We start from the raw sequence: 15915 nt of genomic DNA, 5'->3' as shown, positions 1-15915 counted from the left end.
CAAAAGTCGGTGGAGTTGTTGACAGTGAGGAAGGATGTGGCAGGTTACAGCGGGATATAGATAAGCTGCAGATCTGGGCAGAAAGGTGGCAAATGGAGTTCAATGTAGGTCAGTGTGAAGTGATTCACTTTGGTAAGAGTAACAAGAAGATGGGGTACTGGGCTAATGGTAGGATACTTGGTAGTGTGGATGAGCAGAGGGATCTTGGTGTCCATGTAAACAGATCTCTGAAAGTTGCCACCCAGGTAAATAGTGCTGTGAAGAAGGCATATGGCGTACTGGCTTTTATTGGTAGAGTAATTGAGTTCCGGAGTCCTGAGGTCATGTTGCAGTTGTATGAGACTTTGGTGTGGCCGCATCTGGAGTATTGTGTGCAGTTTTGGTCGCCATACTATAGGAAGGATGTGGAGGCACTAGAACGGGTGCAGAGGAGCTTTACCAGGATGTTGCCTGGTATGGTAGGAAGATTGTATGAGGAAAGGCTGAGGCACTTGGGGCTGTTTTCATTGGAGAAAAGAAGGTTTAGGGGTGACTTGTTAGAGGTGTATAAGATGATTAGGGGTTTAGATAGGGTTGACCATGAGAACCTGTTTCCACGTATGGAGTCAGCTATTATGAGGGGGCATAGCTTTAAATTAAGGGGTGGTAGGTATAGAACAGATGTTAGGAGTAGTTTCTTATAGGACAGATGTTAAGAGTAGATTCCATGAGTCGTGAGTTCATGGAATGCCCTGCCACTAGCAGTGGTGCACTCTCCCTCTTTATGGGCAGTTAAACGGGCATTGGATAGGCATATGGAGGGTAGTGGGCTCGTGTAGGTTAGGTGGGCTTGGATCGGCGCAACATCGAGGGCCAAAGGGGCTGGCTGCGGCTGTATTTTTCTATGTTCTGTTTTTTTCTATCCCAGTCACATTTTCAAAACCATACCCAGAGCCCACCTGCCTGACCTGTAAGGCCTCTTGCACAGAAATAAATGCAGTGCAACTGGTCCGTCGCACCTCATTCTGTGACTTGCTCTTGACTACCTTGACAGTCTGACTGGTGAACAGTACCAGCCTCAGACTCACCTCTTTTCTCACTATCTCTTTAGGATTACCCTGACTCCCTCACAGGTTTAATGCCTCCCGAGTGGCACTAGCAAATCTTCCTGCTCGTCAGGACCCCATGCCTTCCCCTTCCTATGCCATTGGTACCAATGTACAATGTCCTCCCACTGGTTATTTTCCCTTTTGAGAATCTTCTGCTCCCTCAGAGACATCCTTGACACTGGCACCAGGGCGGCACCACCCCATTCTGATCCCTCACTGTCAGCTGCAGAAACAGCAGATTGTGCTCCTGACTAGAGAGTCCCCTATCACCATCGATTGTGTGGAACTGGATATACCTCACATTATGTTAGAAGCCAGTCTCAGTACCAGTAACTTGACTGTCAGTTACATCCCCCTGAAAGTCTAATACCACCTACATTTTCCAAAACAGTATACTTGTCTGAGATGGGGATAGCCACAGGAGACTCCTGCAGTACCTGCCTACCCCTCCTAGCTTTCCTGGCAGTAACCCATCTACCTGACTGTATCTGCAGTATCCTGCATTCCTGACACTGCCACCTATCACACCCCCCAGCTCCTGTCAATTCCTCACTGCCTTTAATCACTCCTCCACTAATCCATGCGATCCAACAGGATTTGCAATCACACTTCCTGCAACCATCAGGATCATTGAAACTCTCCCTAATCTCCCACATCCGACAGGAACAGCATGCCCCTCTACAACAGGCCATCTCTCCGCCTTAACAATCTACAGACCAAGACAAAGGCACAGTCTTACTGCTCGAAAAATACTGCCAGAGAATAACTTAATGCTTAAGTTTTATATTTTAAACATTTAATCAGGAGACTGTAAGACATTAAAAAGAAACCCTCACCTTACTCACGATTGTACATTTAATAAAATAAAACCGACTAAGATTGATATTTGAAGAGACTGAAACTCACTAAGCTGATCCCCGGCTCGGAGTATTTCCAAGGGTGAAGTCTCTCTGAGGGCAGCTGTGAAATGTCACTGTTTCTCTTCTCTGCCCACTCCATTTCCAGAGAGGTTTTTAACTTCACATCAAGTCAGCTCAGAGAGGTCACTGCTTGGTTTTATTCACTGGGGGTTGCCTTTGCTGCCCAGACCAGTATTTTTTGGCCACCTTTACTTGTCTTGGAGAAAGTGGTGGTTAACCGCCTCCCTGAAATGCTGCAGTCCATGTACACCACAGTGATGTTTGGACAACAATCCCCCTCTGGCCCCACAACCCTCCCTGTCTCTGTAATCCCCCTCCGGCTTCAGAAATTACATGTCCATGGCATAAGATTTTTATTTAGATTCATTTTTGTTTAATAAACTGGCCCAAAAAAGTGAAATAGTTCACCCCCAAACAAATTTCTGTTGATTGAAATTTTGGAGAGGCTGACACATTGACGTTGCAGTATTTTATCTCAAATTGTACACCTAGAATGATGGAACTTTCTTTTAAATATTGCTAAAAAGGGAGGCAATGGCTTAATGGTATTCCTGCCAGATGAGTGATATGTACAGTGTTCCGAGGATTAGGGTTAGAATCCCAACATGGCTGATGGTGGCATCGGAATTCAATACAATCTAGAATGAAAAGGCGAATGATGACCATGAAACTATTGTTGATTGTTAGAAAACCAATTTGGTTCACTAATGTCCTGGAGGGAAGGAAACTGTCATCCTCACCTGATCTGGCCTACATGCGACTACAGGCCCACAGCAATGTGGTTAACTCTCAACTGCCCTCAGGAAAAGTACTTTAAAAACTGTTAACAAATACTCCACAGGTATCACTTAAAAACTGGTTGTTCCCATTGGGACTGTGAATTTCTGAACGGCCAGAACTAAAACGGAGTTTCATCTTCAACTTCTCCCTGTCTCTCCTCACTCTGTTCACACCCAAGTCCAAAACACTCTCATTGAGCCAAGCAGCCCTCACAGTGCAGCCCTGTCATTTTCCTTGTCTGCTCACACCTACACTGCCCTCAGCCTCCTGTACTGTTCCAATGCATCTCAATGGGAGCTCAGGGACAGCACCTCATCTTTCAATTCAGCCCTTTGTAACCCTAGAGTCAATATGGACCTCAGCATGGACCTCTGAATGAACAGACAGTTGTCAGAAGCTGGAACATTCCACCTGAAAAGGTACTGGAATTTGAGTCCAAAAGGATTTTTAATGGGAAGTTTGCAGGTAATTGAAAATATGAAGTTTACATGTTCGCATCATGAAGTGGGTGGTTGGGTCTAAATCTGAGAGTTCTCACAAAGAGACAAGGTGCAATCTGGATAAATCCCTCTCAGGCCAATCCCTCTCAGGCCAATATCTCCTTCCTCTCCTGCAGGGCCCAGAACAGAGCACACACCCAAAGGGTGACCCAACCATAAATTTGTACATCTTTCTGCTTAACAAAAATATTGGAGATATTTTCCCACAAACAGATCAGACAAACCTTTCTCCTTCCACAGTTAAATGCCAATGATATTCAGATCCGGATGAATCCATTTTCTGTAAAAACTTGCTTTTGAGATCCCAGCCTCAATTATTCTGATTTAATATCCTATGAAATGAATTCACAAAACAAAACTCACAGTCAGTGCTAGAAGAATATAAAGACATACTTTTCTCTTGTTATGTGCTTGATGTGTAAATGCCTCTCTTCAAATCGCACCCCCCCGTCCTAGGAAAGGGACATGTACATGCGCCTCACCTGTACCTTGCCCACAATAAAGATGGTGGCCATATCACCGCCTGAGGGCCGCAGCCATTTTCCCATCTGCTGCAAACGCGGGACTAAGAGATTCTAATTCAGACTTACGAACCGCACAGAGTGTAATTAAAACTTCCCAGTCTAAAGTGACTCATTATCTCCCTGTCTCTGAGGCCACTCTCCCCTTCCCTGTTTGTGTCTCCCACATTCACCAACGGCCGAGTCACGTGGCACTGCATCGGCTGGGTTATTGGTGACGTGTCATCCCACTGGCCACGCCCCTCATTCACTCCCATTGTTTGGATGACCAGCTGGTTACACTTCGTCCACCAGTCCCACCACCTTTTCCTATTGGTCCGAAGCTTCCACCAATCAGCTGGACCGCATTGTGAGGTCAGTGGTGGGATCCTCCCCCTGTCTGAATCACACCCAGAAGGTGTCAATCAGGAACAAGCAGAAGGTGCAGGAAAAGCTCAGCAGGTCTGGCAGCATCTGGGAACAGAAATCTGTCCAGTGGCCCTTCCTCAGAACCGATGGGAGCTGGGAAAATTAGAATCCTGACAGTTTGGAAATAGGCCACTCGGCCCAAAAAGTCCACAGCATCCCTCCAAAGGGTATCCCACCCAGACCCATTCCCCTACCCTATTACTATATATTTCTCCTGACTAATGCCCCTAACCTACACATCCCTGAGCATTATGGGAAATTTAGCTTGGCTAATTCAACTAACCTGCAGATCTTTGTATTGCAGGAGATAGGGGTTAAAGAGTAAATAATAGGGAGGGACAGAATCCAAAGAGAGACCGGACCATTTGGAAAGACAAAGGAGTGGATTACGTTCTGGCTGGGAGGGTGCATAGATGTTAATGGTGGGGACAGGAACCTGTGTCTGGCAGCATCTCAGTGGAGGTGGCAGAAATGACAACTGATGATCTACGTTCTGCTGCAAAAACAGACCCCGAGCTTCCAGCTGCCTGCCACTTTAAACACACGAGCCTGTTCCCTGGCCAACATCTCTATCTCATGCTTACTGCTGTGTCCCAGTGAAGCCAGAACATACCAAATGGCCCCGTATTTCGAGGAATGCAATTTCCCCTCCCATGTGGTCAATACCATCCAATGTGTCTCCTCCACTTCCTGCACCTCTGCCTTTGAAACCCACACCTCCAACTGCAACAAGGATAGAACCCCCACGTCCCCCCACCAAGTCCTTACCTTCCACCCTGATACAACACATCATTCTCTGCCATTTCCACCACCAACAATCAGACCGCACCACCAGATTAAGGGGTTTGACAGAATAAATACTGATGTGTCTGAGGGTAAATACTGAGAGGGGAGTCTGAAACCAGATTCTGAGCCAGTCACAGAATCAAAGGTTCTCCTTTGGGTTCGTCACGTTTAAGGCAACACAGACACGGACAAGTGGTTTCAGCAGCAATGGAGCTGGGGTGAGGAGGAGATAAGCAACGGTTTAGAGATTGGAATTCCTGATGTTTGGGATTGTGTAGATGTCTAATCAGAAGGTCAGCTTCACGTCAGTTATAACAGCAGTATTGTGAAGAGTCTAATTCTGCTGCATAGTTCCCAGTGAGAGGGAGAGGCTCAGCAGTTAGGGAAAGGAATTTGTAAGCCAACGGGTTTAACCACTACAATGTTTCATTGGAGGGAACTGCACCTAATCGAGTAGTGGGAGCGTGGTAAGCAGTTTGATAACTGAGTAACAGTGGAGTAATGGAGAGGGATAATGGGGAGGGAGAGCTGGGCATCGTCAGTGTACATGTGAACCCCAACATGGTACTTTTGCACAATGTCACCTCCTGGCAGTATGTAGGTGTGATACAGGAGAGAGCAAGGATAGATCCACGAGGGACACCAAATGCAAGGAATTCAGAAAGGAAAGGGAGAGTGGAGATGGAGCAGGATTTTCCAACAACCGTGAGGTCAAATGTCAGTTTTTCACAGAATGGGAGAGAAAGACATAACCAGAAAAAACAGAACAAGGAACAATGTCAGTGAATCGGTGAGGGAGACAGATGTGGAGGAGGAGAAAAGAGAGTTGGAAAGTCTATGGTTTAGTGAGATTAGGGTAAAGGGTCAAGATGAGCTCTGATAAGGCTTGACATGAGATGAGATTGGAGATAGATGTAGGTTTGGACAAAAACCGGGAACACCACGTGAGGCAGTTTGACTCAGTGGGCTAGTGGGAGGGAGGGAAGCAGCAGATCGGATTATCTCAGTCTTAGTGACAGAGAAACTCCATGTGCTCCAAACTCTTGTTGTTGGAGAGAAGGATGGAGGAGACAGGAGGATGGACAGTGCTTACAAAGAAACAAAACCTGGGTAAGTGATATATAAAGTGAGTGAACAAACCTAATGTATATAAATTTTATCCAAAATATTAAAACAAATGACTGAAGTCCTGGTTCGAATCCCATCTTGGCAGATGGTGGAATCGGAATTCAAGAAAAAAATAACTGGAATTAGGAATCTCCTGATCTCCATGGAATCATTGTCAATGGCGAAAAAAGTCCTGCCAACCTGACAGTGACCGAGCCAGCAACTCACTGTATTAATCACTGCAAAGTCTCAACACAGGAATGAAACTGGATGGACCACTCGGCATCTAAGAAGGCACCATTTAATACAACCACAGAATCAGCCCTCTCGATGGTACAATGTCTTTCAGACTAACATCTGGATTTTGGTACCAAAATGTGCAGAGCTGTCTCACAGACCAATCAAGGAACAGCCTGACATAGTCACTCATGAAATCAACCCTTACAGACAATGACCAGACACCACCATCACCATCCCAAGATAATGAAATTGTGGTGATGGAAAAGCGCAACAGGTCAGGCAGCATCCGAGGAGAAGGAGAATCGATGTTTCGAGCCTAAGCCCTTCATCAGCCTGACCTGCTGTGCTTTTCCAGCACCAGACTCTTGACTCTGATCTCCAGCATCTGCAGTCTTCACTTTCTCCTGAAATCTCTGGATATGTCCTGTCCCACGGGCAGGACAGACCAGGCAGAGGTCGTGGCACAGACAGGGAGGATTTGCCCTGGGAGTACTCAACATTCACTCCGGACACCAGGAAGTCTCACGGCTCCTGCTAATTACCACATCCCCTCCTCCCTTGGCTGACGGATCAGTTCTCCTTCATGTTGAACAACATTTGAAGGAAGCACTGAGGCAATAAAATGGTGTCAAACGTACTCTTGGTACAGGATTTCAATGTCCACAATCGAAACTAACTCTGCAACATAATTACTGACTGCGCTGGCCAGGTCCTGAAGGACATAGCTGCTCAACTGAGTCTGCAGCGGGTGGTGAGGGAACCAACAAGAGTGTCAAACATACTTGATCTCAGTGTTATGAATTGACCAGCTACAGATACATCTGTCCATGACAGTATCAGTACGAGCGACCATCACACATTTCCTTTGGAGACAAAGTCTTGCCTTAAAGTTGAGAAAAACCTCCATTGTGTTGAGTGACACTATCACCGTTCTAAATGGGACAGACTTCGAAGAGATGTAGGGTCTCAAACTGGGTATCTATGAGGCACTGTGGGACATCAACAGCAGCAGAACTGTACTCCAACACAATCTGTAATCTCATGGGTTTGTAAATCCTGCTCTCAACGATCACAATGGACAGGAAAGGAGGGCATGCCAAGAGCAGCACCAGGCAGACCTAAAAATGAAGTGCCAACCTGGTGAAGCTATCAAACAGAACTACCTGCATATCAAACAGCATCAGCAGCAATCTTCAGCCAGAAGTGCAAAGTGGGATGATCCATCTCAGCCTTCTCCAGTGGTTTCTAACATCACAGATGTGAGTTTTAAGCCAGTTCGGTTGAGTTTGAATAACATCAAGAAATGGTTAAGTAGTGCAAAGGCTACGGGCCCTGCCAACATTCTGGCAATAATACTGATGGCTTGTGCTCCAGAACTTGCCACCCACCAAGTCACGTACCACTCCAGCACTGGCATCTACCGACAATGTGGAACATTGCCCAGGGATGTTCAACACAAAAACACAGGGCAATCCAAACCAGCCAATTTCCCTCTGTCAGTCCACACTCGATCAGCAGTAAAGTGATGGAAAATGTCATCTACAGGGCTACCAAGCAGCAGCTGCTCAGCAACAGCCAGCTGAGCGACACTCACTTTAGACACCACCACGGCCACTCAGCTCTCGATGATGTTACCTCCCTGATTCACAATCTGGCAACCAGCTGAATCCTACAGGTGAGGTGAGTCTGACGGCTGAGTCCCACTCCAAGACCACAAATTCTAGCTGATTCCACCCTTGTCTCAGCTCATACACTTTCATCTATCTTGTGTTATCTCCAGACTTCAATATCCAAACATACTCCTGGCCAGCTTCCCACATTCAACCTCCCTGTAATCTAAAGAAAAACTAAATCTCTGCTGCCCAAGTACTCCCTCGTACCAAAACTTGTTGATCCATCAAAAGGCTCCTATTCATAATCAACAACATAGAGCCACAGAGATGGACAGCATGGAAACAGACCCTTCAATCCAACCCATCCATTCCGACTAGATTGAGTTGGGATATCTGGTCTCACCTGCCAGCATCCAGCCGACATTCTTCAATTTAAAACTCTCACCCTTGATTTAATTCCTGATTGTGATCATCCCGAGCTCACTGCATCTCACACCCTTTGAGACCTCGACAACCCATTCTGTTCGAGACTCCCAATGATCTGTTAATTCATTACTTCACCGGTGTGGCTGCTTTTACAGTTGCCAAAGCAGCAAGGTTTGAAATTCGCAGCTAAAACCTCTCAGGTCTGCTTTCCTCCTTTAAGACATTCCTCAAAACCTGCTTTTTGGCAATGCTTTTGGTCACCTGACCTAATATCTCCATCTCTGGCCTTATGTTTAAAATTCTCAATAATATTTTTTGTGCAATTATAAGCATGATAATAAAAATACAAACTGTTGTTGATTTGGACATTATCTTCAGATCTTTATTGTTACTGAATGAATACTCTATAATGTCTCTTACCCAACCACACTGTGAGAGCACCTTCACCACACAAACTGCAGCTGTACAAGAAAGTCAAACATCACCCTCTCCCCAGGCTACAGGGCTTTGGCATTAATCACTGGTATCTGTGGAAGGAGAAACACAGTTGATGTTTCAAGGAGTGCAAAATGGATTACAGGGAATGAAAATGGTGCAGAATGAGATAGTCAGAAATGGAAGGAAGATACACTTGCTTATTGGAAAAAGAAATTCTTGACTGTTAAAGATTTTCCAGAAAATATTGATAAGCAGCAGATGGTCAGGGGCTGGGCGGCAGTGAAAAATTAACTTCCAAAAATGTCTGTAAAAATAATAGTAAAATACCAAACAGACCAGAAATACACCCATTGTTCGATACTGACGAAGCTAGATATTGACAAAGTGGTCGCATGAGGGAGCCCAGAGATGAAGCAGAGCTGTATAAGCTGTTATGATCCCACAGTCATAGAGATGTATAGCACCGACACAGACCGTTCGGTCTAACTCATCCTTGCCAAACAGATATCGAACCGAGTCTAGTCCCATTTGCCAGCACTTGGCCCATTGTAAACGCTTCCTAATCATATCATGTGTCTATTTAGATGCCTTTAACATGTTTTAATTGTACTAGCCTCCACCACTTCCTCTGGCAGCTCATTCCACCCACTGCATGAAAGAGTTGTCCTTTAGGTCCCTTTGAAATTTTATCCGTTCACCCTAAATGCCCTCTACTTCTAGACACTCCTACTCCAGGGAAAACACCTTGTTCATTTACTCTATTCATGCCCCTCATGATTGTATAAACCTCCATAACACCACCACTCAGCCTATGGCACTCCAGGGAAAACAGTCCCAGCCTTTTATGCCTCACCCTACAGCTCAAATCCTCCAACACGAACAACATCCTTGTAATTCTTTTTTGAAACCTTTCAAGTTTCACAGAACCCTTCTGATAGGAGACAGGCCAGAACTGCACACAATATTCCAAAAGTGGCCTAACAAATGTCCTGTACAGAAACATGACCTCCCACATCCTATACTCAATGCTCGAACCAATAAAGGAAAATATACTGAACACCTTCTTCATCATCTGCAAATGACTTGCAAGGACTATGAACCTGCAGTCAAGGTCTCTTTGTTCTGCAAACGTCTCCAGGGCCTTGCCATTCAGTGTATAAGTCCTGCCCTGATTTGCTTTTCCAAACTGCAGCACCTAACATTTATCTAAATTAACCCCCATCTGATCAATATCTTATTGTAATCTGAGGTAACCTTCTTCATTATCCACAATACCTCAAATTTTGTATGACCTGCAAACTCACTTACAATACCAAATCATTTAAATGAATGATGAAACAAATCCAGAAATAAACATCCATTTCTCTGAGTTTGAATGTGCTCTGTGTAGATCCTGCCCAATGACTCTGTACCAGAGAAAGGCTGCACCTGCGCCTGGCTGCACCTTGCCCCCTACAAAGCTGGCGGCTCCGCACGGGTCCAGTGAATTCTTGCCCCGAATAAAGATCGTGGCGGTCACTCCTGCCTGTAGCCACACTGAGGCAATTCCCCGTTTACTGAAAACGCGAGACTGGGACGTTCAACTTTGTGTTTTCCGACGTGCACATTTTGTTTGTAAAACCTCTCCGCTCATACAGAATCTCTCTCACCTCCTGCGGTTCCACAGACAGCCTTGATGATTTTTGCGGGTACCTATTCTCTGCCTGGTTACTCGTTTGTCCTTAGTGTATTTGTACAATCACTTTGGATTCTCCTTAAACCTATTTCCTAAAGCTATCTCATGTCCCCTTTTTGCCCTCCTGGTTTACCTCGAGTACACTCCTACTGTCCCTTTACTCCTCTAGGGATTCACACAAAACAGCTCTCTGTACCTGCCATATCCCTCCTTCATTTTCTCGACCAGGCCCTCAATTTCTTTCGTCAGGCAGCACTCTTTACACCTACCAGCCTTGGCCTTAACAGGAACATACTGTCTATATACTCTCATTGTCGCAGGTCTATGGAAGCAATGGCAGATGAGGATACAGAAGCAATCATTCTCAGTAAAGAGGTAGTGTTGGAAAGATAACAGCCTAAAGGTAGATGGGTCTCCTGGCTCTGATGGAATGCATCCCAGGGACTAAAAGAGATGTTGGGGGGGGGAGAGAATAACAAATAGACCTCGTGATAATTCACTAAAATTTGTTGGATGTCTGGTTTTGACAGACTGGAAGCTGCAAATGTGGTGCCACTATTTTTCAAAAAGGACCTGTTAGCTTAACTTCTGTAGTGGAGAAAATGCTTGAACCTCTCAAGGAAGTAGTGGTGAGATATCTGGGTAGAAATTGTCTCATTGAGCAGACACAGCATGGATTCATGAACGGCAGGTCACGTTTAACGCGTTTACTAGAATTACTTGAGGATACGATGAGTGCGTTGGACAAGGGGGACTCGGTGGATGTGGTGTACCTGGATTTCCAGAAGGCATTCGATAAGTTGCCACATAAAAGGCTGCTGAATAAGGTAAAGATGCATGGCATTATGGGTAATTATCATTGATACAGGATCGGTTAACCAACAAAATGTAAAGAATGGGGATAAATGGGTGTTTGGATTTGTGTTGGCACTACAACTGTTTGCAATTTACACAAATGTTTTGGAGTTGAGGACCAAGTGTACGGTGTCAGAGTTCACATTTGATACAAAGATGAGGTAGAGCAATGTGTGCAGAGACCACTGTCAGTATGCACAGGGATACAGATCAGTTATGTGGGTGGGTAAGGATCTGGCAGATGGAGTTCAATGTTGGGATATGTGAGGTCATCCATTTTGGTTGGACTAACAGCAAACTGGATGATGAAATGGTGAAAACATGCAGCAGGCTGCTGTACAGAGGGAGCTGGGTGTCCTTGTGCATGAATCACAGGAAGTTGGTTTGCAGGTGCAGCAGGTAATTAAGGCAGTGAAGGGAATATTGTCCTTCCTTGCTAGAGGGATGGTGATGCTGCAGCTGTACAGGGGGCTGGGGAGGCCACACCTGGAGTACTGTGTACAGGTTTGGTCTCCTTACTTCAGCAAGGATGTACTGGCACTGGAGGGAGTACAGAGGAGGTTCACTAGTTTGGGTTAGGAGTTGAGGATTGGTGCATGTGGAGAGATTGAGAAAACTGGTTCTATAGTCATTGTAATTTAGAAGAATGGGAGATTGGATAGGAAACAATAAAATTATGAAGGGAGTAGATAAGACAGAAGCAGGGAGGCTATTTCCACTGGGGGTGAGTCAAACTACAGAGCATTACCTCAAAATAAGGGGGAGCAGATTTAGAACTGAGCTCAGGAGGAAGTTCTTCAGCTAAAGGGTTGTGAATCTGTGGAATTCCCTGCCGAGTGCAGCATTTGACGTTATCAACTTGAATGCCTTTAAGACAAAATGTAGATTTGTGAACAGGAAAGGAAGTAAAGGTTATGGTGAGAGATCAGGAAAGTGGAGCGGAGGCCATGAGAAGCTCAGCCCTGACCTTATTGAATGGTAGAGCAGGCTTGAGGGGCCAGATGAAAGTTCTTGCCTTGTGCCATCAAAATTGGCCTTTGTCCAATTCAGAACCTTAACTTTTAGATCTGGTATATTATTTTCTGTAACTATTTCTAAATCTTGTCTGAACTCTTTCAAGATTCAAAACATCCTTTCCAGAACAGGGAATTTCGAACTTAAAACATAATTCCTGAAATGGGCTTAATCAATGTCCTGTCCAACCACAATTTGACGTCCCAGCTTCTGTACTCAATGCATTGACCAATAAATATATGCATACCAAACACCACCTTCACTAGTCTGCCTACCTGCGACTCTACTTTCAAGGAACAATGAACCTGCACTCCATGGTCTCTATGTTCAGCAACATTCCCAAGGACTTTACCATTAAGTGTACAAGTCCTGCTCTGATTTGCCTTTCCAAAATCCAACAGCTTACATTTGTCTAAATTGAACCCAGTCTGCCATTCCTCGCTCCAATGGCCCATCTGGTCAAGATACTGTTGCATTCTGAACTTGTCCACTTCTTCATTGTCCACTACACCTCCAATTTTGGTGTCTTCTGTAAACCCACTGACCATATCTCATATATTCACATCCAAGTCATTTATTTAAGGACCCAATATCCATTCCTGCAGGACAATGCTGCTCACAGGCCTCCAGTCCGCAAAGCAACCCTCCATCACCACCCTCTGCCTCCTACCTTCAAGCCAGTTTTGTATCCAAATGGCTCGTTCTCCCAACATTTCATGTTGTTATCTAACCTTGCTAACCAGTCTGCTTTGTGGAACATTGTTCATTGTCCATATAGACAACGTCCACAGTCTGCCTTCATCAATCATCTTTGTCACATCTTCAAAAAAACTCAATCAAGTTAGAGAGAGAGAATTTCCCACACATAAAGCCACGTTAACTATCCCTAATCAATCCTCGTCTTTCCAAATACATGTAAATCCTGTCCCTCAGAATCCCTTCCAACAACTTACCTACCACTGACGTTAGGTTGACTGTTCTCTTGTTCCCTGGCCTTTCCCTACCACCTTTTTCAAATAATGGCACCCATCTTCCAGCATCTCACCTGTCACAAACAATGATATAAATACTTCAGGGAGGGGCACTGCCATCACCTTCCGAGCTTTCCACAAATTTCTGGATACACCTGATCAGGTCCCAGGGATTTATCCACCTTGTTACTGTTTAAGACATCCAGTACTTCCTCCTCTGTAATATAGACACTTTTCAAGTGATCACTATTTATTTCTCCAAACTCTCTAGAATAGAATAGCATAGTATTTCTCCCACTTCCTGTTGTTCCATAGATGGCCTTGTTGATCTTTCAGAGGTCCTATTCTCTGTCTGGTTATTATTTTATCCTTAATGTATTTGTAGAATTTCTTTGGATTCTCCTTAAACTATTTCCTAGAGATATTTCAAGTCCCCTTTTTGCTCTCCTGATTACCCTCGAGTATATTACTGTAAAAACGTGATCCTTTGCTCCCAATTCCTCCGCGTCTGCCATATCTGCTCCCAGGCGAAGCAGTTCCACTCCAGGACATCCCAGAAAGATTTCCTATTTCAAGGACCACATTTCCCTTCCACGTGATCAACAATGCGCTCCGACGCATATCCTCCACTTCCCGTACCTCGACCTTCCCCCCACCCCTCCAACCACAATAAGAATATAACCCCCCAGTCCTCACCTGCCACCCACTAATCTCCATTAACCTCTGCTATGTCCGCTACCTACAGTCAGACCCCACCACCAGGGATATATCTCCCTCCCCAGTCCTTTCTATCTTCCGCAGAGACCATGGGAAATTTGGTGCTGATGTGCTGCCCCACGGATACCTCAGTCACTCACCCTGCCAAATGGCCTAGTGAGATTATCACTAGATGGATAATCCAGACACCCAGATAACATTCTGGGGCCCAGGGTTTGGATCCCATCACGGCAGAGAGTGGAATATGAATTCAATAAAAATTTGGAATTAAGAATCTATTAAAGACCCATGAATCCATTGTTGATTATTGCAAAAAAAAATCTCATCAGATTCGCTAATATCCTTCAGGGAAGGAATCTGCCATCCTTATCTGGTCTGACACACATGTGACTCCAGACCCACAGCAATGTGGTTGACTCTTTACTGCCCTTTGGGCCCAGCCAGTGACACCCTCATCCTGTGAATGAATAACAAAGAAGGTCAAGTCTTGTACACAACCATACTATTCTTACAGTTAAGTGATCTCTTAGTAAATTTGCTTCTCAACTCCCTGCTGACTATTGGGGAAGGGGGGTCAATAGTACCATCCCAATAAGGAGATCAACCCTTTCTTATTTCTCAGTTCCACCTGTATCACCTGCCTGGATGTACTCCCAGGAATACCCTCTTGAAGCCCAGCTGTAATGTTATCCCTAATCAAAAATATCTCTCCCCTTGCTCTGTTGCCCCCTTTCTATCTTTGCTGTAGCATCTATACACTGGAACATTAAGCTGCTGGTCCTATCCATCCCTGAGTCATGCCTCTGTAATTGCTATAATATCCCAGTGCCATGTTCAAAACCATATCCTGAGCTCCTCTGCCCGACCTACCGGGCCTCCTGCATTGAAATAAATGCAGTGTAACTGCTCATTCTGTGCCTTGCCCTTGTCTGCCTTGACTGTTTGACGTCTGAACTGTACCAGCGTCAGACTTAGCTCTTCCTCACTCTCTCTCTGGGTTTACCCACATTCCTTCACTGGTTTAATGCCTCCTGAATAGCACGAGCAACTGTTCCCTTCCAGTGCAGGTACAATCCATCCTTCTGATGGAGGTCAATTCTACCCCACAAGAGATTCCAATGATCCAATAATGTGAACTCTTCTATTCCTATGTCATTGATACCAATAAACAACAGCCTCCCCTCAAAATGGTTATTCTCCCCTTTAAGAATATTCAGCTCCCTCTCTGAGACATCCTTATACAAAAATTACACATTCGAATAATAAACCTTATACTCATCACGTCATCATAAAAGGATTACATGACACATTGAAGGTTTGGGGAGACCTTTTGCGAGAATGCGATGATTCAAAGGAGAATTTTTAAGCAGCAAATGGGATTTATCTGGAACACAATGCGAATATCCAGATCCTGATATACTGAGTAATTCAATCAGAGTTTAGCAGAATATTTACTAAGATTACCATCTGAATGTCCACCTGTAATATCCTGTAATACAAGTTTATAAAATCTGTCACTACCAGTTCAAGTTAGAAACCCACACCATTCCCTCCTTGTGGCCCAGGATGACTGTACATATTACCCTTGATGACATCAGCAGTCAACTAAGGGGGAAATCTGTGGGTTTCTAGGAGATTCCAACTTGAGATCTCATGTGACTGAACACAGCAGTTCTTTGACAGGTTGGAGAAAATGATCTAAGCGTCAGTGAGATATGGGGAACAAGAATGACTTTCTTTTCTTTCATTCCGTGCTGCCGCTCTGCCTCATCAATAAGACATGGGTGTGAAAGGCTAATGCCTAACGATGGGCAAGTTGTCTCCATCCTGACCAATGGGTAGGAAGATCCTCTCAA

The 15915-nt window shown here is 44.9% G+C and overlaps 1 long non-coding RNA gene across 2 annotated transcripts in view; it reads right to left on the bottom strand.

The window, feature by feature from the left end:
* The window catches only part of LOC148141995 (uncharacterized), a 32936-nt gene that overhangs the window by 11900 nt on the left and 5121 nt on the right, over window positions 1-15915 (bottom strand). The window contains exons 3-4 of one of the 2 annotated variants that reach the window (XR_015752225.1): window positions 8810-8916; window positions 3513-3620 (exon numbers count right to left, since the gene is read on the bottom strand). This is a non-coding gene — a long non-coding RNA (uncharacterized LOC148141995). The remainder of the gene's footprint in view (window positions 1-3512; window positions 3621-8809; window positions 8917-15915) is intronic. The other variant, XR_015752226.1, reaches the window with a different exon arrangement.

Source organism: Chiloscyllium plagiosum, unplaced genomic scaffold (assembly GCF_037043375.1).
Source record: "Chiloscyllium plagiosum isolate Xiang-an unplaced genomic scaffold, Cpla_swu_hap1 HiC_scaffold_31, whole genome shotgun sequence".
Classification (NCBI taxonomy): Eukaryota; Metazoa; Chordata; class Chondrichthyes; order Orectolobiformes; family Hemiscylliidae; genus Chiloscyllium; species Chiloscyllium plagiosum.
This window is presented reverse-complemented; position numbering and strand designations above follow the sequence as displayed.